At 33.6% G+C, this 23,886-nt stretch overlaps 1 protein-coding gene and 1 pseudogene across 4 annotated transcripts in view; one reads left to right on the top strand and one right to left on the bottom strand.

Moving 5' to 3' along the window:
- Positions 1 to 23,886, top strand: part of LOC126715870 (coatomer subunit delta-like) — a 99,551-nt gene that overhangs the window by 1,733 nt on the left and 73,932 nt on the right. The window contains exon 1 of one of the 4 annotated variants that reach the window (XM_050416700.1): positions 6,055 to 6,111. The exons of 2 other annotated variants lie outside the window; for them this stretch is intronic. The gene's annotated coding sequence lies outside the window, so the exon portion shown is untranslated. Of the gene's footprint in view, positions 1 to 6,054; positions 6,112 to 23,886 lie in introns of those variants that run through there. One more of the 4 variants, XM_050416703.1, reaches the window with a different exon arrangement.
- Positions 391 to 14,186, bottom strand: LOC126705524 (uncharacterized; annotated as a pseudogene).

Below are 23,886 nucleotides of genomic sequence, written 5' to 3'. Positions count from 1 at the left end.
GACATGTATTAAATACAAATTACACACATATGTGTGTTATTTTGAGGATTTAAAAATTATTGACATATTTAGCTTGGTCTCCTTAGAATTTTTTTTACTCCACCATTGAGCAAGAGCTTAATTATTGTTTAAACCAAAACCATGCAACTTGTCTTGGGAATAAGTTTCTAAGATGCAAAAATTTATTCTTAAAAGGAAAATAAATGCGTCATTGGATTTTGTTAGACATAAGCTCTTCCAGTGTGTCACACAAGAGGAAATTAGGAAAAGAGGAAAAAAGTAATCATCATTTAATAGCTTTTATTATTATTATTAGCAGTAAGGAGTAAAAATTAAGGAATTGATGATGCATGGGGAGTGGGGAGTGGGGATGATACCAAGATGTACAATTCAGCAAAAGTGTCAAACTCCATCCTTATAATTGCATATAGGTTTAGTGAAAATAAGCACTACTTCACAAGGAATGCATGAATTTCCATACATGGTATGAAGGCTCCATTTTTCCAAACAAAAGATATTAAACTGTATGTTCTGTTGTGAACAGAAGCACCCTGTAACTTTCATTTTCATTCACTCCTTTTTGCTCTCGAGTCTTAAGTGATGATACTCTACCTTGCTTCTAACATTGTAAAAGTGATTTCATTTATTGAAGCCATTACAAGCTTTCTTGATGAATAATCTTCTCCAAGTAGAACCGTTTTTGTAAAAAAACCTGGCTGCCTTGGATTGGGTAATGAATTGTCACTGCTTAACATTAGAACCACGAATGACATGTTTGGCCTATCTTCTGGTTTTTGTTGTACACATAATAAAGCCACATGAATGCATCGTAACACTTCAGATAAAATGCAGGAGTTGCCTAAGATTAAGAATTCATCTATCAGCTCCATTGGCTTATCTTCAATCCATTGTGTCCATGCCTAAAACAAAATCCAGATATTGTTGGAACACTAGAATTACATGAGGCCAAATGATTTTGCATGTTAATACTCACTTGAAACAGAGAGTTCATTTCATGAATAGTATTTTTTTTTACAAGTGTTTGTCATTTAAATGTTTTAATAACATGACACTAGATACACCTTTAAATTTATATTATTTAATCTGAAGTACGAAATGTATCCATTTCGAATGGAGATATACTAATATCACTAAAATAGTGGAATGTCAATGAAAATACTTACATGTTCTAGAAGATTAAGGCGTTGGCCAGAGTTACACAATTCCTTGTTCTTCTTCCCACTCACAATCTCTAGTACTAAAACTCCAAAGCTAAAAACATCGGTTTTCACTGAGAAATGTCCATACCCGGCATACTCAGGAGGCATATAACCACTGTAAAATTAAAAAGAAGTGAAAAAAAAAAAATCCAAGCAGAAACCATAAAAGAAGTTTAAGAATACTCACTATGTTCCAACAATTCTATTGGTATCAGCCTCTGTTTAATCTCCCCCAAATATTTTAGCAAGGCCAAAATCAGAAATTTTTGGGTTCATATTATTATCTAAAAGGATATTGCTAGCTTTGAGATCTCTATGGATAATTCTTAATCTAGAGTCTTCATGAAGGTAAAGAAGCCCTCTAGCAATGCCACCGATAATGTTGTTTCGCATACGCCACTCAAGTAGTCTACTCTTCGTTTGGTCTGTCAATTTTCATGTTATTGTTAGTACATACCTGGCTAAAATCTCAACAACATAATTCATTAATAAAAGATGAAATGGCTAAACATGAATGTGCTTGATTCAATAACGAGGATCAAAGTTCAAACCAAAAATGAATGAGTCCAAGCTTTTGTTGTGCATGTATTCATAGATTAACATTTTTTCATTTTCTTGAATGCAATAGCCGAGCAGCTTCACAAGGTTGCGGTGCTGAAGTTTGGCGATTAATGTAACTTCGTTTTTGAACTCATTGAATCCTTGTCCAGAATTCTTTGAGAGTCTCTTTACTGCTATTTCTTGCCCCCCATGCAATGTACCCTAAAAGGAAAAAGGTCAGCTAAGTTTGGAAAAGAAAAATAGTTCAACTGGTTAAGTTGTTATTTACCTTGTATACAGATCCGAAGCCACCTTCTCCTAACTTATTGTTTATTGCAAAGTTATCAGTGGCATTAGTCATTAGATATGGTTATCAGATCAAAGATCGGTAACTCCATATCTTCGTTCCATCCTTCACTGTTAGAATCATTTTGGCATCTTATATTCATTCCTGAGATAGTAAGGGAGTCATTGAGTAGAAATAACTTCGATAGTTGTATAGCTAAAATCAAATTTTTGACCATCTTATCTAAGGTTTCTTCCAGTTTAAAGACTTCGGATTCAAATTACCAGGCTAAAAATCTATTATCATGCATAAAAAATTGTAAGAATCCAGGTCATATAAATTACCTTCCCTTTCAAGTTTCTTCCTCCTTACATATGAGACCAGCCCCAGTACAAGCATTACCATGAATAGTGTTGCACTACAGATTGTGATTATTACTTGATTTTTTTGGCCGAAGTGCCTGCTCTTGTCAGTATGATCTGAAAGATCAAAGGTAGAGTCAACAAACTTATATTTTTTACCATATGATTTGCCACATTAATTTTCCTCACTTTTCTCTTGTATATATATATTTTTTTTTACTTTATGATGTGCCATATAAATTTTACGCCATATGAAATTTTCTTTTCTTTTAATGGTAAGCTTCTAAGATGTATGGTAAAACTTGTTTGGCATTTTAAGAAGCTTTTGGCAACAACAAATGAGTTTTACTTAGTGCATATTACGTAAACAATTTTAAAATTTTAATACGTCTATATTGTTCCACATGGGGAAAGAAGAAAATATGAAGTTTGGAAACGTAAAGAACCGTCAATTAGCACAATTATAAGACATTGTTTTTTTATTTATTTTATTTTTATTTTACTTTTACATAGTAGTTGATAATGTAATATATGATTTTATAATCACTGGGACATAATAAAAATGTTGTTTGTGGCAGACAAAGGTGATTTTTATTTATTTATTTATTTATTTTTATAATCCAATAGTTACAATGGGAAGAGGGATTTGAATCTTAGAAATTTCCGTTGAAAATACTAAGAAGTGCCAATTAAATTACAATACTTTTGACGATATAAGTGAAAACTAACGTTATTCCAAGCACAACAAAATATATTAGTTGTCGTTAAAAAAAGTTGTCAAAAGTGTTGTTGTCGTAGAATTACTTAAAAATAAAATGACCCAATAATAAAAGAAAAGCAAAGAGGATACCCAGTACTGAAGCGGCCACACGAATATAGAGGTCTTGCAACTCTTGCCCATCCATTTGGAGTGCTACTAAATCAACCAAGTCAACAAACCAAAGCAAGCAGCCACTTCCTCCATTCCTAATATCTAAATTAGCATATGCTCTGCATGAGCAGTTTTCCAAACACATTTCTTCACATTTTTTGAGACTCATGTTCCTATCAAACCAGGAAGAAGATATGTCTGGCAATTTCACACTCTTGTAGGAGAGGAACCCATCTCCATCATTGCAACCCAGTGGCGTCCCTCGAACACACCCACCAGACCAATCTGCTGAATTCCAATCTTTTGGAGATTTTGGTATAAATCCTTTCAAGCATGCACATACAGGAGACTCGTTGATATTACAGCTGGCATATGCACCACAGTGGGCATAATTTTGACACTCATCTGATAGGGTTGTAGTTCCAAGTTCCCAACTTTTGGTGTGATCCATCCATTTAAAACCCTCCCCAATGCCTGATGGGTTTATCACATACCTTGAGAAAACAAAAAATTCAGATGTTAGAAGTAGAAATTTATACTCATAAGTCATAACAAGTATTTTTCTCATTTTGACAAATTACCAATTACCCCCAAAACTTAAGTTATTAGGAAATATTACTTTTAATAATTATTTCAACGTCCTCTCATGCACGAAATTGTTTGCTCTCTTTTATAAGATGTATCATATTCAAATCCATTCCCCTCAAATTATTGTAATTAACAAATTATAAGAACTTAATTATAATAATAAAAAAAACTCTCCCCCACGTGGCATTGTCTATTCTCAAAAAGAACCAAAATTTAATACTCTCCATTATTGTAATTATCATTTTTTTTATAAAAAATAAAAAATAAAAACAAAGTATACGATGATAAATCACTAATTATCTTAAAAACTTACATTATTAAAAAATGATAAATTTAATTATTTAATCATAATACTAACACTTAACACATACCTCAAGAAAATAGAATTGTTTAGGACTTTATACTCGTAATAAATCTCATTCTCATTCCTCACGAATTCATACTTGAACAATGGATTCGGTCTTAACCATGGCATCCCGTTAAAATGAAGGCCATTCCAAAACCCTAGTCTAACCTTTATTTTGTCTCCCTTCATAACAAATAATTGTGGTAGCCCTCGACGATCTAACCCTGCTGAAATTTCACTTGGAGCAGGATCTTCTGCGCTCTTCCAAGCTGTTAAATACCTATCTAGACCGCTAACTAAGTCCCATCCAAGCTTCATTTCCGGTAATAACGTGTCGCAAGGATGATCAAAACTTTGCCACAAAAGACTCTCAATATTTCCATCTTTCACAACAAGATTTCCTGAATCCAATAACTGTGCCGTTGGATTATTGATCTTATTCCCTGCAGTTCTTGATGTATTGGATGACCAAATAGCAGTATTTGTGCTATCAAGAAGGACAAGAATTCCTTCGTTGGTAACCTTTAAAACTCCATGGTGATTTTCAAGTGGGGTTTCTCTGTTGGCTACCCATACAACTGTGTCATTAGATACCACAAACCATATTCCCACATATCGGCTTTTCGAACCATCCAGGCTGAAGAATCCCAATTCAAAGAATCTACTAGCTGAAACCAAAGTCTCACCATCTCTGATAAATTGGCTTGGAGTGATGGTGTCTAGTGTAGTGGAGGTTCTTAAAAAGGAGAGCAAGAAAGTGTATACAAACAGAGCTGAAAAGGCTTTCATTGATTTTCCAATTGGTGTATCAACCAACTAATCGTGTGAGTTTACAGGGTTTATTCCCTTGGTTTTCTTTGGCCAACACAACGTATAAGAGCCATGCACTCTTGAAGAGGTAGGTGAAGCAGTTATAAAGACAAACTTGGGGAAAATTGTCGTATACTCTGGGAGTATACTTCCTCCCTCTCACAGGATTGGGCCCTCTGTGAGAGGGAAGGAGAATACCTCAGATTATTCTGGTAAAATAGATGTAATTTAGTCTTTTCTTTTTTTAAATGATTAGATTTACATTAAAGAAATCACATTCACTATCTCGTTTAGTGTCTGGCTTGACAGCTCATTCCCACAAAACTTTCTTTTCAAAGTCTCTGCTCGCCACCAAAGAGTAAGGACCAGTTAGATTCAAGTTTCGACTAGTAAGGACTTGCTTTTCCAAGTCCCATAAAACTTTCTTTTGAATGAATTGATTTTTCAAGTCTTTGTCACTTCAAACGAGTAAGGAATAGTTAGATTCAAGTTTCGGCATTGGCAGAATTAGAGTCTGCTTACCCTGTACCTTACTTGGTCAATTGTCACTGCCTTTGACTCGGTCAGCAATTGAAAGGTGGTGATTTGATTTGAGAGACAGAGATGGCGCTGTGTGTGGGCTCAAGAGATAATGGGGTCCAATAGCGACACACATTTTGCTATTCATTTTGAAATAATTCTAGTATCACACTCCATACACATTTTTACTATAACTTGCACATTTATCAATTTATAGTTGAATTACATCATTTACACATGGACCACCACCGATACTTGGTGAGAAGTAATCTAATCACCATTTAACACATACACTAAGTTGTGGTAATGCTAATGTATGTGATGAACTGTGTTAAACAAATAGCCCAATCAAAAAATTTGGGTTGCATGCTAAAGTGCACCCAATTGATAACATAATTGGCTACTCATTAAGCACTAGGCCCAGAAAAAGCCCATAATTAAAACCAATCTCCTATATCTTTCTTTTTTTGTAGTCATCTCCCACTCGTTTTCGTTCTCTCTCTCTCTCTCTCTCTCTCTCTCAAAGAGAATTAGAATTTAGAAGAGGAAGTACCAAGTAGATCAAGCTGGTAAGCTCTCTTTCTCAGATCTCAGCAGTCTTTATCTCTCTGAATTTTCTCTCATTTTATTCATAGGCTTTATTTCATTTTCCTCAGTACTCTCTTCGTAGTATTCAATTCAATGTAAAACCGGCGGAGTCGTTGAATTGTGCTACTCATATGAGTATTTCTTTTATTTTCCTACATTTTCTTGGCAACCAACCTAAACTTTTATGCTATCCGGATTGGTTCGTCTGCAATTTTTGAGTTTTGTTTTTAACCACACCAAGTTTTGTTTGTACTTTGTAGTATTAATATTGTAAACATTATTATACTATTGAAAATGTTGCAATATTTTTTTGGACTTTGTGGATTATAATACTATTTGATCTGATTCAAAATTTCCGAATTCGTTAGATTTGACAAAATTGAACGTTGTTTTGTAAAGCATTAGAGAGTGGACTTGGCATTAACCATACGCTGCTTTGTATGTCATAATATGATCATGATTATGATTATAATGATGCCCATAGTTGAAGAAGCTATTCTATGCATCTCTCGTGTCGTGTAGGTCCCATTGTGAGGCCCGTACATTGTTAGAGAGATGATGTATATATCTGTTACATGAGATGACTATTTACTAATTTACTATAGTTGAGTTTTGTATGCTCTCTATATATGCATTCTCCCTTTCACAAAGTGTGGGTCCCATATAATTGTAAGAACCATCCACTTTGAGAGGGAAAATGCATTACATTCAATGTATGAAATAATTATTGTTATAATTGAGCTGTGTTTGCGCGCTTGCAAGGGTTTTTTTTTTTTTTTTTTTTTTTTAAAAATGTGATTTGGGTTATAAGTGGTTGTGATTCATGATGTAATATTTACGAGGTTGACAACGATGTTTTATTTTTTAGGTGCTTGATACAAGTACAGTATTACTTGTCTGCCTTTCTCGGCTGGTCTCGGTGGGTTCTGATTTCTGAATAACCAAGATGGTAAGAGTTTTTACTTTATTATATATATGTTTTTCTCTTTTCTTTTTGTCATGTTTGAATGCTATTGCTTAAAGGAGGCAAAACCGAGGAAAGTAGACAATTTATCATATAATACCAAGATTTAGACTCTTCACTCCATAATCCATATTAATACATAATTTATTATTCAGGAAATCATCTGTCTTCTATGTATGGACTGGGGATCAAAATGTTCAAACTGGAGTAAGTGGTTAGTTCTTATTTCCAAGAGAGAAATTAGAGCATTTTATATGTATATATCTGGTGCAGGTAGATGTGAAGATCAACTACGTGCATAGTGTAAAATTCATTTGAATTTGACTATTAAATCATTCTGTAATTCTTCGGTTTTAATTTAGGAGCTCATACAGAGTTCATATGGGAGCACCCATTGGAGGATGGTGGTTGTTAAAAGATGTTTAATGTGCAAGTGCAGTTGTGAAACCAATGAGCAGATTTTACTTCATTGTCTCTTAGCAAAAGAGGTTTGGTCTTCTGTATTCACAGCTTTCAGGGTAATACTTGTGTTGCGAAGGCAGGTGATAGATTTTGTTTGTTGTGTGGAGAGGAATGTTTTGGCCATCACAAGAACAAGGTGTCTGGCAAGCTACTCTGCCCCTTGTCTCATATGGACGATATGGAGAGGGGAATTGATGAAAGCTATCTTTGGAGGAAATTAAGAAGAGTTTTCATGAAATCTCTGTAATTATCCCTTTTTTTTTTGGAGATCTTTGTTTGAATATTATACTTAGATCAGGGTCGTCATGTAGTTCCAATGTTGATTTTTTGGATTATATGAATGTTCGCTTGTAATACTTTATGGACGCTTGCCTTTGGACACTCCTTCATTTTAGAAAAACATTTTATGTTTTTTGAAACTATTATTATATTGATATATTCTAATGTGTTATCTTTGGTTTATTTACAAAAAATAAAAAGACAAAACCTTTATTTAAAATGTTCAATAAACATTAACTGTGACTAATATTCTATAAAAAAAAAAAAAAATACTTACACATGACTTAATGAAGAAAAATTATTATATTGAATTATAGAAAACTGATATGATGGAATTTTATTATATACATGAAAATAATAGTTTGAATCAAGGTTGTCAAAATCGGGATCCTACGTAGGATCGTTGAAGGTAGGTGGGATCGTAGATCGTAGGATCGGATCGTGAATCGTAAGATTCTACATATTTTCAGATTTAAAGCAAAAAACACATTGATTATGACTTTGTATGTTAAATAATCACGTAACTTATAAATTCATCCATAAAAAAACTTAGATTTGCATCATATGATATAATTTGCATGTCATACATCGCTAAGTCTATACTAACGAAACAAATATATTTAAGTTTTGACTTAATGTATCTAAAAAGTTCAATAAATATTTAATTAGCAACCAAATACCAAAATATTTATCAAAACATATGGAAAATATTTTTAAGTTCTAAGTTCCAAATTTGAAATCCAAAATAAGTTAGCAAATGGAAACTAGCTAACTACAATATGAAATCCAAAAGTAAGATGAATATTAAGGTGAAGTGAACATTTAATTATTCTCATTCTAAGGTTCTTATAACCACCATCCTAAATTCCTAATCATCATCATCCATATCATCATCTATATAGACATTATATATTTGTATACTAGAGTTGTAAAAGATATCAAGATACAATTTCATACTCAACTATTCAAGTTATACCACTCAGCAACAATTAAAAAATATACTCAAAAAAATCAATCAATCAATATACAAATACAAGCATAACTGATAAAATTATATATAAAAAAAATTAAAAAAAAAAATTTAGTAATATTAGAACACAAATTAGTATATTGATCAAACAAATTTAACAATATTATAGCTTAAAATGTAGCAAAGCCAAGTCAAATTCTTCATTTAGAAATGAAGAAACATTTTTTCATTTTGATTACAAGTGAACTAGAAACTAGAAAACATTTTCTTAGGTTGACATAATTTTATAAAATAAAAAATAAAAAGTCATACCATCACAACATGAAAAAATAAAAATCCTTAAAACTTCATCAAAACAAAAAATTTATCCCAAAAAAAAAAAAAACAAAAAAACTATGTTTTTGGTAGGATCGGTAGGATCGGTAGAATCCCATACGATCCTACGATCCTATACGATCCTACACGATCCTACGTACGATCCTACCATTTTTACGATCCTAGTGCGATTTTAATCGTTTTGGTGAGGTGGGATCGTAAAATCGTGCGATCCTACGATCCAGATCGCGATTTTGACAACCATGGTTTGAATGGGGGGAAAAAGTAATCATCATTCGATAGCAATTATTATTATTTTTAGCAATAAGGAGTAAAAATTAAGGAATTGATGATGTATGTGTGGAGTGGGGATAATAGTTTGAAAGGAAAACAGTTTCTACTTTCTAGGGAACATGTATGATACTATGCTGTACAATTCAGCAAAAGTGTCTACTTCACAAGGAATGCTTGAAATTTGCTATACATGAAATCGTTCGGTATGAAGGCTCCATTTCTCTAAACAAAAGATATTAAGTGCAAGTTGAAGAAATAGATCTAAACAACTGTAGTTTTACCTTTGTCATTAGTTTGGGTGGCAGTTATGCTCTTCCCTCTTGTATACAAACAGAGGTCATATTCCTCTCTAATTAATGAAGTTCATATTCATACATTTACAGTTTTCTAATATGAACAGCATTACCTTGCAAATTTCTTTTTCAGTCACTCCTTTTTGCTGTTAAGTCTCAAGTGATGATACTCTACCTTGCTTCTAACACTGTACAGGTGATCACATTTCTTGATGAATAATCTTCTCCAAGTAGAGCCTTCTCTGTAAAGTAACCTGGCTGCCTTGGATTGGGCAATGGATTGTCACTGCTTAACATTAGAACCACGGATGACATGTTTGGCCTATCTTCTGGACTTTGTTGTACACATAACAAACCCACATGAATGCAACGTAACACTTCAAATAAAGTGCATGAGTCGTCTAAGATTAAGAATTCATCTATCAGTTCCTTTGGTTTATCTTCATTCCATAATCTCCATGCCTAAAACAAAAACCAGATACGGTTGGAACACTAGAATTACATGATCATTGTATGACCAAATGATTTCACATATCAATACTCACTTGAAACAGAGAGTTCATTTCACGAATAATACTTTTTGTACAAGTGTTTGTCATTTAAATGTTTTTAATAACATGACACTAGATACACCTTTAAATTTATAATATTTAATATGAAGTATGAAATGTATCCATTTTGAAAGGAGAAATCCTAATATCATTGAAATAGTGGAATGTCAATGTTAATACTTACATGTCCTAGAAGATTATGGCATTGGACAGAGTTGCACAATTCCTTGCTCTTCTTTCCGCTCACAATCTCTAGTAATAAAACTCCAAAGCTAAAAACATCAGTTTTCACTGAGACTTGTCCATACCCAGCATACTCAGGAGGCATATAACCACTGTAAAAATAAAAATAAAGTAAAAAAAAAAAAAAAAAATCTCCAAGCATAAACTATAAAAGAAGTTTAAGAATACTCACTATGTTCCAACAATTCTTTTGGTATCAGCCTCTGTTTCATCTCCCCCAATTGTTTTAGCAAGGCCAAAGTCAGAAATTTTTGGATTCATGTTATTATCTAGTAGGACATTGCTAGCTTTGAGATCTCTGTGGATAATTCTCAATCTGGAGTCTTCATGAAGGTAAAGAAGCCCTCTAGCAATGCCACCAATAATGTTGTGGCGCATACGCCAATCGAGCAATTTACTCTTCGTTTGGTCTGTTGATTTTCATATTGTTGTTAATACATATTCAGCTAAAATCTCAACAACATAATTCATTAATAAAAGATGAAACTGCTAAACATGAATGTGCTTGATTCAATAATGAGGGATCAAAGTTCAAACCAAAAATAAATGAGTCCAAGCTTTTGTTGTGCATGTATTCATAGATTAACATTTTTTCATTTTCTTGAATACAACAACCGAGTAGCTTCACAAGGTTGCGGTGTTGAAGTCTGGCAATTAATATAACTTCATTTTTGAACTCATTGAATCCTTGTCCAGAACTCTTTGAAAGTCTCTTTACAGCTATTTCTTGCCCACCAAGCAATGTACCCTAAAAGGAAAAATCCAGTTAATTTTGAAAAAAAAAAAAAAAGAAGTTCAACCGGTTAGGTTGTTATTTACCTTATATACAGATCCAAAGCCACCTTCTCCTAACTTGTTGTATCTTGCAAAGTTATGAGTGGCATTAGATATGGTTATCAGATCAAATATCGGTAACTCCATATCTTCATCCCAGCTGTCATTATTATAATCATTTTGGTCTTTTATATTCAGTCCTGAAACTGTAAGGGAGTCGTTGAGCAGAAATAAGTTCAACAATTGTATAGTTAAAAGAAAATTATTGACCACCTTATCTAAGGTTTCTTCTAGTTCAAAGACTTCATATTCAAATTACTTGGCTAAAAATCTATTATTTTGCATATGAAATTGTAAGAATCCATGTCTTATAAATTACCTTCCTTTCTATGTTTCAGCCTTGATAAATATAAGACCAGCCCCACTACAAGCATTACCATGAGTAGTATTGCACTGCATACAGTGATTGTGATTATTACTTGAGGGTGCCTGTTCTTCTCATTATGATCTGAAAGATCAAAAGTAGAGTCAAAAGAGTTATATTTTTTTACTATAGGATATACCATATTAATTTTTCTCCTTTTTGTTTATATATATTTTACTTTATGATGTGCCATATGAATTTTACGCCAAAATAGACTTAACACCAAAATAGACAACATGGGGGGTCAATCGTGCATTTCAATAGTTCAGAGAGTAAAGTGTAAAATATTGTATAGTTTAGGGTGGAAAAGTATAATAATCCCTAGAAAATATTAGGATTAGAAACATAAAGGACATTCATTAGGCACAGTTATGACTTATTAGACATTTATTTTTTATTTTTTATTTTACATAGTAAATGATGACATAACATGTGACTTTGTAATGATTTGTGCATAACAAAAATGTTGTTTGTGGTGGACATAGGTGATTTTTTTTTTTAATCCAATAATACAGTGTGGGAAGGAGGATTTAAACCGTGGACGTCTCCATCGAAAATACTAAAAGGTGTCAGTTGAGTTACAAAGCTTTTGACAACATAAATGAAAACTAATGTTATTCCAATCTTATCAAATATATCTGTAATTGTGAATAAAAGTTGCCAAAAGTGCTGTTTTCATTAGCATTACTTGAAAGTAAAATTACTAAAAATAAATAAATAAAAGAAAAGCAAAGTGGATACCTAGTACTGAAGCGGGCTGACGAATATAGATGTCTTGCCCACCCACCTGGACTACTACCATATCAACCAGGTCAGCCAACCAAAGCAAGCAACCACTTCCTCCGTTTCTGACATCTAAATTTGCATATGCATTGCATGAGCAGTTTTTCAAACACATTTCTTCACATTCCTTAAGATTCATTTTGCTATCAAACCAAGAAAAACAGGTGTTAGGCAATTTCACATTCTTGTAGTTTTGGAACCCATCTCTGTCATTGCAAGCCAGTGGAGTTTCTCGAAGACACCCACCAGACCAATTTGCTGAATTCCAATCATTTGGAAATTTTGGTTTAAATCCATCCAAACATGAACATACTGGAGATTTATTGATGTCGCAGGTAGAGTAGACACCACAATGGGCATAATTTTCACACACATCTGCCTGGGTTGTAATTCCAATCTCCCAACTTTTGGTGGTATCCATCCATTTAAAGCCCTCCCCAACGCCAGATGGGTTTAACACAAACCTTGAGAAAACAAAATTTCTCAAAAGTTAGAAGTTTAATTATTATACTCATAACAAGTATTTTTTCTCATTCCAACAATTCACCAATTGCCCTCAAAACTTAGGTTATTAAGAAATAGTACATTTAATCATTATTTTAACACTCTCTCCCAGGCAAAATTGTTTACTCTCCATTATAAGGAGAATCGAGATTCAAATCCATTCCCTTCAAATTATTGTAATTAACGAATTATAAGAATTTAATAATAACAAATAAATAAAATTACTCTCCCCCATGTGACATTGTCTATTCTCCTTTATAGGGAGAACCATGATTTAGTACTCTCCATTTCTGTAATTATCAAATTATTAAAAAAATGATAAAAAATAAAAACATTGATACTATAATAAAGTACTAATTATCTCAAAAACTTAAACCGTTAAAAAATGGTAAATGTAATCATAATACTAACATTTAACACATACCTCAAGAAAAAAGTGTTGTTTGGGACATCGTACTGGAAATAAGTCTCTTTCTCATTCATCACGAATTTATACGTGAAAAACGGATTTGGTACTAACCATGGCATCCCCGTAAAACGAAGGCCATTCCAAGACCCTAGTCTAACCTTTATTTTGTCTCCGTCCATAGCAACCAATTGTGGGAGCCCTCGATGATCAAAATATCCTGAAAATTCACCTTGGGAAGGATCTTCCATACTCTTCCAAGATGTTATATGCCTATCTATACCACTATCTAGGTCCCATCCAATCTTCATTGACGGTAATAATGTGTCACTAGGATAATCAAAACTCTGCCACAAAAAGGTCTTTGGGTCACTAACATTTCCATCTTTCACCACAAGATTTCCTGAATCCAAGAGCTGTGCAGTTACATTGTTGATCTTATTCCCTGCAGTTCTTGATGTTTTGGATGACCAAATAGTAGTATTTGTGCTATCAAGAACGACAAGAATTCCCTTGTTGGTAATCTTGAACACTCCTTGGTGATTTTTAAGGGGAGTTTCTCTGTTGGCTACCCATACAACTCCGTCATTATTAGATACTGAGTACCAAATTCCCAAATATCGGTTTTCCGAATTACCTGGGCTGAAGAATCCTAGTGTAAAGATTCCACCAGGTGAAATCATAGTCTCACCATCTCTGATTGATTGACATGGAGTGATGCAGTCATGTGTTGTGGAGGGTCTTAAGAAGGAGAGTAAGATAGAGTATACAAACAAAGCTGAAAAGGCTTTCATTGATTTTCCAATTGGTGTATCTACCAACTATTCAAGTGAATTTACAGGGCTTATTTTCTCGGTTTTCTTTGCCCGGCACATCATTGAAGAGCCATGCACTCCAGAAGAGGTATGTGAAGCAGATGAAACGACCAGAATTGAGTTATTTTTCTGGAAAAATAGGCGTAATTGATTTGTTCCCCCAAACCAGTGAAAAAAAAATCTCAAAAAGTGAAGACAAGAAGACTGAAAGGGTGATATGTCCTCTTAAACAACACATTTTTTTCATCTTTAAAATTTGGATCTGCACCAGTAATATTATATATAATTAGGATTTTTGTAATTCCATCCACGTGCCTTGATAAAATGTTTGTTAAGTGCTTCCTAAAACTTTGAGAGTGTAAATTGCAAACTAATTATTAAAAATTTAAAACAACATAGTTTTGAATGAAAAAAAAAAAAAAAAAAAAACAACTTTGTTTTAAGCTTAGTTGGTACTTAACAGACAACTCATTATAGCGCATTGATTCTATGACTTTTGTCAAAAATTATAGCGCATTGATGGAAGAATTTAAATCCAAACTATATGTAACATATTCCCAAATTTTAAGGATGCAAATTATAATTTACTTTCTTCTTTTTTATAATGTTGGATTTATTTTTATTTTTTTTTTGTATTAAAAAAAAAAAAATCACACTCATGTTTCGTCTATGATCCACAGCTCATTCCCATAAAACTCTCATTTCAATGAAACCATTAATTGAACGTAATAAGAGTCTTCTGTTGTAACCGTGCTTCTCATGTACTATAGCTAAAGAGACTTTCCAGAGAGATTCTGTTGGGATGTGGGTTGACGACCATTTCTTTTACCATACAGCTATCGTTTTCATAAAACGAAAAAAATAAGAGTTCTTTTCCTACCTGACTTGCTGTTTTAAGTCTTTGCTCGCCACAAACGAGTAACCAATAGTATTTTTTTTTTCTTCTTTATTATTTATTTATTTGGTCTTGTTAAAAAGTGTTAGAACATTTGTTATTGACCAATTTTAAGAAAATTTTAATAAAACTTTTATGGATAATATAAAAAGTTGTAACAAAAAAAAATTAGTTACTTTTTTCCTTTTTCTATAAAAAGTTTCTAAAAATAGTTTATAAATTAATACACTTAAGATATCTGTTAACATTTCCCTTTTAATAAGTCTTTACTTGTTAACTTTTCTCTTTTAATAAGTCTTTGCTCAATACAAACAAGTAACCAATAGTTAGATTCAAGTTTCGACAATGGAAGAGCTAGGGTGTTTTTTTTTTTTTTTTTGGTGGTTGGGGGTGGATATTGCACTGATCTCATCCTGCCAAAACCAACTAGTCCTAATCATAATTATTAATTGGGATCTTTGCAAATCATAAGTATTATTATTTGATATAAATGTGTGTTTAGGTATTTGGAATTTTAATCTAAACAATTAAAAAAAAATGTTCTTTTCTTTTGCTAAATAAAACAACTAATTGATGTGTAATGCTATATATAGTGCCCCCTTACAGGGGAGTAGGTCTCACGCTTGTGGGGTTCACCCCATCAACATGTGAGGGAGGCCTTAAATACACATGATACATCTAGTAATAATAGGGATGAGTCTCATACGTGTGAGATCCATCCATATGAAGGGGGCATATATATGTCATATGCTCATAACATATAATATTTTTTAATTGATGGCTAGTGCTTGAAATTCACAAGACTCCTAACAATTTTTTTTCTTCCTTTTGCTAAATAAAAGTCATAAAACCACTAATTGATGGCATAAACTTGATGTTCGGAAGATTCTTTATGGTCCGTTTGGATCGAGAGAGAGGGAGGGGGAGTAGAGTAGATTTGACCTAAAATTAGCATATTTTCAACCAATTTTACTCTACTCCCCTCCACTCCCTCTCCCTCCCCCTCTCAATCCAAACAAGCCCTTAATCTTTGGAGTTTTCTCTGATTTGACTTTGGGTTTAGGTTTGGGCATTAGACATGGTTTGGTCTTTCCTTCTCTCCTAAATTTCAGTCATATAATAGTCATATTCCTTCTTTTTTTAGGGAAATTATTGTGTACTCTCGGAGTACCATAAATGCGTACTCCTTCCTCTCATATGAATGGTGAGTCCCACTAATTAAATTCACGGTGAGACCCACTATTCATGTAAGAGGGGGGGGGATTACGCATTTATGGTACTCCGAGAGTACCTAATAATTTTCCCTTTTTTTAAATTCCAAGTTGTGACTTTCATTCCAAATTGAAAACCAAAGAAGTACAATAAAGAGTCCCAAACAAAGGGAAAATTATACCATTGAACCCATTTGTTGTGAGAGAGAGAGGCTACATGTAGCAGATATATGATATACTTTCTCTCGACAAAGATAACATATTAGTATTACAATTTTTTAAAAGCTGTTATTATATTTTAACGTGTAATCTTTAGTTTATTAACTAAAAAAAAAAAAACTAGATTTAAAAAGTTTTATAAACATTACCTGTGATTAATATTTTAAAAAAATTATTATATTGAATTATATAAAACTGATATGATGGAATTTTATTATATAAATGAAAATAATATATATAATAAGCATGTTAAAGACATGTTTTAAAGGTAATTACAGTAAATTCACATGTGATTAGTCCAGTTTTAATAACAACTACTTGTGATTTGGATTTTATCACTCTACCCACTTGAAGTAGGTTCTGTTAGAATTCCATAACTCACATGTATGTTTTAAAGGTAATTACAGTAAATTTACATGTGGTTAATTAGTCCAGTTTTAATAATAACTACTTGTGGTTTGAATTTTATTACTCTACCCACTTGAAGTAGGCTCCGTTAGGATTCCATAACTCACTTGTGAAATTTCACTGTTAAAAACATATATAAAACACATCATAAAAATAAACAGATCAAGATTTAAAAATGATATTTATAAAAATTTTGAAAATTTTAAATCTTCAATAAACACTAAATTCAAAACCCCAGATCTTCATAAATGGTTTTACGGATCTATTTATAGTCAGAATAATGTTCGTCTCTCTTACTCCACAATCCTCAAGCATAGAAAGCAATAGGGCTGTAAATAAACCAAGCTGTTCATAAACAACTTGGGTTTGGTTCGATAAAAAGCTCGTTCACGTTTGTTTTTTTATAAACAAGCCAAGGTTAAGCTTTGGTTTTAGGCTTGTTTAATAAACAAGCCGAGCCTGAGTAAAAAATATTGTTCATGAACAAGCTCATGAACACCAAGGCTCGATACAAAAGTAACAAAACAAGTTGAGTCTAGGCTTATTTATGAGTTTGGTAATAATTAAAATTGATATGAGCTTGACATATAAACTCATATCCTTCTAAGACTTTAATTAATTATAAGTTGAGACCACTCATCAAATCAAATAGGCTATGAAAGTTCAAAAACGTGTACAAAACACTTTTGAACGTTTAGACCCCCAAATTACAACTTAACCAATACAAGCAATATGTCAAACAACTAGTGTGCGGAAACTTAACACATGCTATAATACGGAATTGGTTAAAAACTATCTAAGCCATAACAAAATAAAACCACAGCAGATAATAAAAAGGCAAAGATAGAGAGGAAGGAAGATGCAAACACAAAGACAACACGCGATGTGTTATCGAAGAGGAAACCCAAGTCCTCGGCGAAAAACCTCTCCGCCGCCCTCCAAGTGGTCAATAATCCACTAGAAAATGTAGTTGGGATACATGAACAGCAATAGACCCTCCAAGCCTAATCTACCCGATGTACCTAAGCCCTCCAAGCTTCTTGCTCCAACGAGGTTGCGCCGAACCTTTTTCTTTTCTAGCTTCCCGGATTCCGCTACTAGACCGTAGCATCAACCAATGAAGATTGGTTCCTTCCTAACTGCTTCCCAGAAATCCAAACAACTGTCTCACAGTGATGATGATGGTGAGAACCAGGTTTGGTATAATGCCTCTCAAGGATTTGACAATGGAGAGGAAGAGAGTAGAGGAATTTGAAGAGACTCTAAGGTATAGATTGTGGGTGAAACAATCTTGTTTTTCTTTAGGGTTTCTCTCTCAAAATTCTCTCTGGAAGCCCTCTTTCAATCGTGGGTAAAAGGGGTATTTATACTGGAGTGGAAGAGGAATGTGAAACGTCAGGTTTTACAAAACAGGGGTGGCTCGCGGCTTGACCTCGCGGCTTGACTAAGTCACGAGATCCAGTCGCGAGTTAACCGTATGGCCAGTTGTCCTGTAGTGCTCCAGCTAGCATGACTGTTCATCTTCCAGCATGCTTGGCACGAGTGCTGCTTCTGGCGGCTTGCAGCCGCGAGTCACCCGCGAGTCCCAGCCGCGAGTCTCTGTTTTCTTGCACACTCTTGAGCAATCTTCACTCTATCTCACTCACTACCCTTACAACAAACCCACCTAAATACAGGGTTACTAAATGCTGAATTACAAGCAAATTTGGCACGAAATAAAGCCAATTAGATGGTTGAATAAATTCAACTTTACAGGCTAGATAATAAACTTGGTATAAGTTTGATAATATACTTGTGTTGAATTTCAAACTCAAAAACTTGATATTGAGCTTGATATAGAGCTCAAACTTGGCTTGATTAATGAACCAAGCCAAGCCAAGCCGAATCGAGCTCAAGCTTTTATACTTTATAACAAGCTCAAGTTTGAATATTACCAGTAGGCTCATATCAAGCTCAAGCCGAGGTTGAACATTCTACTTTTGCTATTGAGCCGAGCTTGAACATTCACTACTTGACAAAGCTTGGCTCATTTACAGCCCTAGAAAGCATACCCGAGCCACCTTTTAGCCTCCCATGTAGCAGCTCCTGTTTAACCATCTTTCTTAACTGAGTAAAACCTTTATAGCAATTTTAGAAATTAATCAACAAAACCAATATGACAATTTCACAAATTAAACAAACCAATAGCAATTTCACAAATTTAAACAAAACCCAGTTAGCATTTTTGCACTAGGCAAAGGTCCACATTGACGATTTGAATATATATAAGCAAGATTGGATTTGATATATAAGAAAACACTGGATTCTGACCCCTTAAAACAAAGACTAGATTCGATATATAAGAGAGAAAGAGAAAAATGTCAGAACATCCTCATTCCCATGCATCAAAATCCCGACTTCTTCACCGTCATCACCATCATCATCCTATCCTTCTTCATCAACCATGTCTTCTTCTCTCTTTCTCTCTGACCTTTGAACCGATCCACCCTCCCATCTCGTTTTCACATCATGCAAACCCCACCTTAGCTGATCTCTCTCTCTCTCTCTCTTTGTGTCCTGGGATTTGGGTTTGCTTTCTAAATGAGTTCAGATGTAGGTTTTGGGTTATGTAACAATCTACATTATGTGGGTTTTGGGTTTAATGTGCAGAGGGTTGAAGGATGTGGCTGATTGTGTGTTGTTCTATGTGCTTACGAGTCTGAATATATGTTATGGTTGTTGAAAGAGGTGTGTTCTTAACTTTTACACAACCCTAAATTTTAGATCTTCATTTATTTGTTTTTATTATGTTTTTTCTGTTTTTAACTGTGAAAAGATGAGGTGAGTTCACGGATGCCTAACAGAGCCTACTTCAAATGAGTAAAGCTATAAAATCCAAACCACAACTAAACACTATTATAATCAGCCTAAACATAAGTGGGTATACATAGCCTAATCATAAGTGGGTTTATTGTAATTATTCTATGTTTTAAATATAAATTATACATATGTGTTACTTTAAAATTATTGATATATTTAGCCTGGCCACTTTTGGAAAAAAAAAAAAAAAAGAAACACTTTACTCCACCATTGAGCTAGAGCTTAATTATGGCGAAAATGGCCAAATGGCCATAAAATCTAAACTATTTAGTTAGTAGACCGGTTTTGAAACTATATATTTTATTAACAATTCGAGTATAAGAGAGTCGATTTTGACCTGAAAATCGAGTCTTTGAGACTCGATCTTCATGGTCTATTCACATCTGATATGGCATCATATTTCACGTGGCAACTGCTTAAAAATCAAGTCTTAAAGACTCGATTTATAAGCCTATATATAACTAAAATTAAATCATCGCTATAATAAAAAAAAAAAAAAAAAAAAAAAAAAGACGACAAAGAAAAAACCCAGAAAAAATCAGATCCACCCAGGTCGCAGCGAACCTCAGGCCGCGCGAGCCTGGCGGCCTGGGTCGCGCGAGCCCTAGGCCGCGCGAGCCTAGCCGCGCGGCCTGCGTCACGCTGCCCAGGTTGCGCGACCCAGATCGTGCGACCTCTAATCTGGTCTCCCTCTCTCTGATCTGATCTGACTCTTTCTCCCTCTGTGATCTGATCCGATTCGGTGAGGTGAGGCTGCGCTTGAGACTCAAAGTTTTAAAATTTTTTTTGTTTATAAATCGAGTCTTAGAGACTCGATTTTGAAATGGTTGCCACGTGGAAAAAGATGCCACATAAGATGTGATTAGACCAAAAAAATCGAGTCTTAAAGACTCGATTTATTGTCCAAAATCGAGTCTCTTAGACTCGAATTGCTAATAAAATATATAGTTTCAAAATGGGTCTATTAACTAAATAGTTAGAATTTTATGGCCATTTGGCCATTTTCGCCCTTAATTATTGTTTAAACTAGAACCATGCAACATGTTTAGGGTAAGACTGGTAAGTTTCCTAAATGCAAAAAATTATTTTGAAAAAGAAAATAAATGTGTCATTGGATTTCGTTAAACATAAGCTCTTCAAGCGCAGGTAAAAAAAAAAAAAAAAAAAAAAAAAAAAAAAAAAAAAAAAAAAGGCTCTTTAAGCGTGTGACACAAGAAGAAATTAGGAAAAAGGGAAGAAAGTAATAATCATTTAATAGCTTTTATTATTATTATTAGCAGTAAGGAGTACAAATTAAGGAATTGATGATTTATGTGGAATGGGGATAATAGTTTGAAACCTGAAAGGCCAACAGTTTCTATTTTCTAGGGAATGTGTATGATAGGTTTAGCGAAAATAAGCTAACGTGATAGGCCAACGTGTATTGATGAACAATTCAGCAATATAGGTTTAGCGAAAATAAGCACTACTTGACAAGGAATTCATGAGTTTTACTATACATGATATCGTTTGGTATGAAGGCTCCATTTCTCTAAACAAAAGATATTAAACCGTATGTTCTGTTGCCAACTATCAGAATAATGGAAGAAAGAAGAAACAATAGCCTGAAGAAGACAAGACTGAAAAGAAGATTAAGTGAAAGTTGAATAAATAGATCTAAACAAATGTAGTTTTACCATTGTTATTAGTTTGGGTGGCAGTTATGCTCTTCCCTCTTGTATATAAACAGAGGTCATATTCCTCTCTAATCAATGAAGTTCATATTCATACATTTCCAGTTTTCTAGGGGAAATTACACTTTACCACCCTAAACTATACCCCAAATTACACTTTGCACCCTAAACTATTCGAATGCACAGTTTACACCCTAAACTATAACTATTGTTACACTTTGCACCCCAATGTTAGTTTTACGGTTAAGTTTGATAGAAATATAAAACATGTGACTTGCACATGTGAATTACTTAAGTGACACAAACTTAAAAAGACCAAAAACCCCCCATCTTCTCAATCAATTAAATTTTTTTTCCCAGCTCTCTCATGCATACCAGCCCCTCTCCCCAAATCAAAAATCCCTACAGTCATAAAATCCCTAAATCAAAATCATCTTCGGCACTACCCCATTGCTCCACCACCGTGACACCACTCTTAATTGTGGAGCAACACATTTTATTTATCAACTTTCAGATAAGCCGATGATTTTGCAACATAGCAAGTGAAAATTCCTAAATGGTTTTGAAGGAAAAGATGTTATGGTGGAGCAATGAGTAATGGTTTTCAGAATAACCCTCCATTCTAGTTTCCTGGATTGCTGTAAAAGACTAAATATGTGCACAAACAACAAAGAACAACAAATGACGATAGAAAAATTCAGTTGAAAGCTTTGTACATAATCCAATTATTAATATTGCAGAATAGTATTTTCTTGTCCTTCCCTAGGCATCAGGATCGAAGAATGTCAAATATCATCCATATCTACACACTTCCCATCCTTGAAGCACACTACCAACTATATAAATATGAATAGCAAAAAAATACTAAGCTACAATGAGCATGGAAATCTAGATCGTTATTTTTTTCCAGAAGGTTATCTAAAACATGAAGTCCAGAGACTGATGCTTCTAGGAATAACGGTAGTGGAGTGGTAGTGGTGTCAAAGATGATTTTGATTTGGAGATTTAGGGTTGCAAGGATTTTGATTTGGGGGAGAGGGGCTGATACGCACATGCACATGAGAAACCTGAAAAAAAAAAATGTTTTGTTTTTAATTGATTAGGAAGAAGGGGTTTTTGGTCTTTTAAATTTGTGCCACTTAAATAATGCACATGTGAAAGTCACATGATTCATATTTCCATCAAACTTAACTGAAAAACTAACATCGGGGTGCAAAGTGTAACAAGGATCAAAGTTTAGGGTGCAAATTGTGCATTCGAATAGTTTAGGGTGCAAAGTGTAATCTGGGGCATAGTTTAAGGTGGTAAAGTGTAATTTCCCCAGTTTTCTAATATGAACAGCAGCGCCTTGCAACTTTCTTTTTCAGTCACTCCTTTTTACTGTTGAGTCTCAAGTGATGATACTCTACCTACCTTCAGTGGCGGAGCCACGTTGGGGCCGAAGGGGGCCTTAGCCCCCCCAAAATTTTTGAAAAAAAATAGTAGATATACAATCTATGAGTCATCCAAACCAAATTTGAAAAATTTTAAGCAATAGATATGCAAGAACCAGACATTCACAAACTTACAATAAACATACAGATATTTCAACAATTATCTCACAAAATAAAATGAGAAAGAAAAAGGGTTTCTAGCTTTTCATCCATCGCCACAAGTCCGCTAGAATCTCATTCCAACGTGCCTAAAGCAATAGAGCAACATACGCATGATGCAACGGTGGAAACCATAACAAGTGAGTCTTCACACTTTTCTCAGTCTCTGGCATCCTAATCTGATCTGCTCTTCTTTTTTTCTTCTATTTTTCTTTTCATTACTTCTTTGGTTCTTCCGTTGTTTACGAAGTAGAGTACTAGAGTGTTACATTTTGCCCAACCAAGAAACACTTATCAATTGCCTGTTGCCTCTACCACGTGTATGGTTGAACTTGAAGTCTTCAAAAGCAATTGATAATACCCACACAAGTGGTTAGGTATGGGCCATATGATTTTTCCTTTTCATGCTTATTTGTTGTTAAAGTATTTTATATTATATAACATTATGAATGAATATAATATACTACAGTATATCATATCTAAAATAATACTATAAAATTTAATTAGTTGTATTTAATAATATTTTTTATACATTTAAATTTTTTATGAGCATTGAAAAAATATTTGTCTACTATTGGTATTTGTTGAATCTCAGTCATTATACTTAGTGGGTTATAATTTGATTGATAATATGGGCAAAGATAATAATCATTAATTCATTCTTCAAAAGAAAGAAAGATAATAATTCAGAAAATAATACACTTGTAGGTTTTAATGTAAAAATTTTGACATCTAATAAGCGTTCTTCTAAATTTTTAGTGATTGAACCAAAAGAGCATTCTTTTGGATCGTCAATGGTGGAACTTGAAGAGATTAATTTTA

Source organism: Quercus robur, chromosome 2 (assembly GCF_932294415.1).
Source record: "Quercus robur chromosome 2, dhQueRobu3.1, whole genome shotgun sequence".
Classification (NCBI taxonomy): domain Eukaryota; kingdom Viridiplantae; phylum Streptophyta; class Magnoliopsida; order Fagales; family Fagaceae; genus Quercus; species Quercus robur.
The sequence above is the reverse complement of the archived record's forward strand: the minus strand, read 5'-3'. Positions and strand labels throughout refer to the sequence as shown.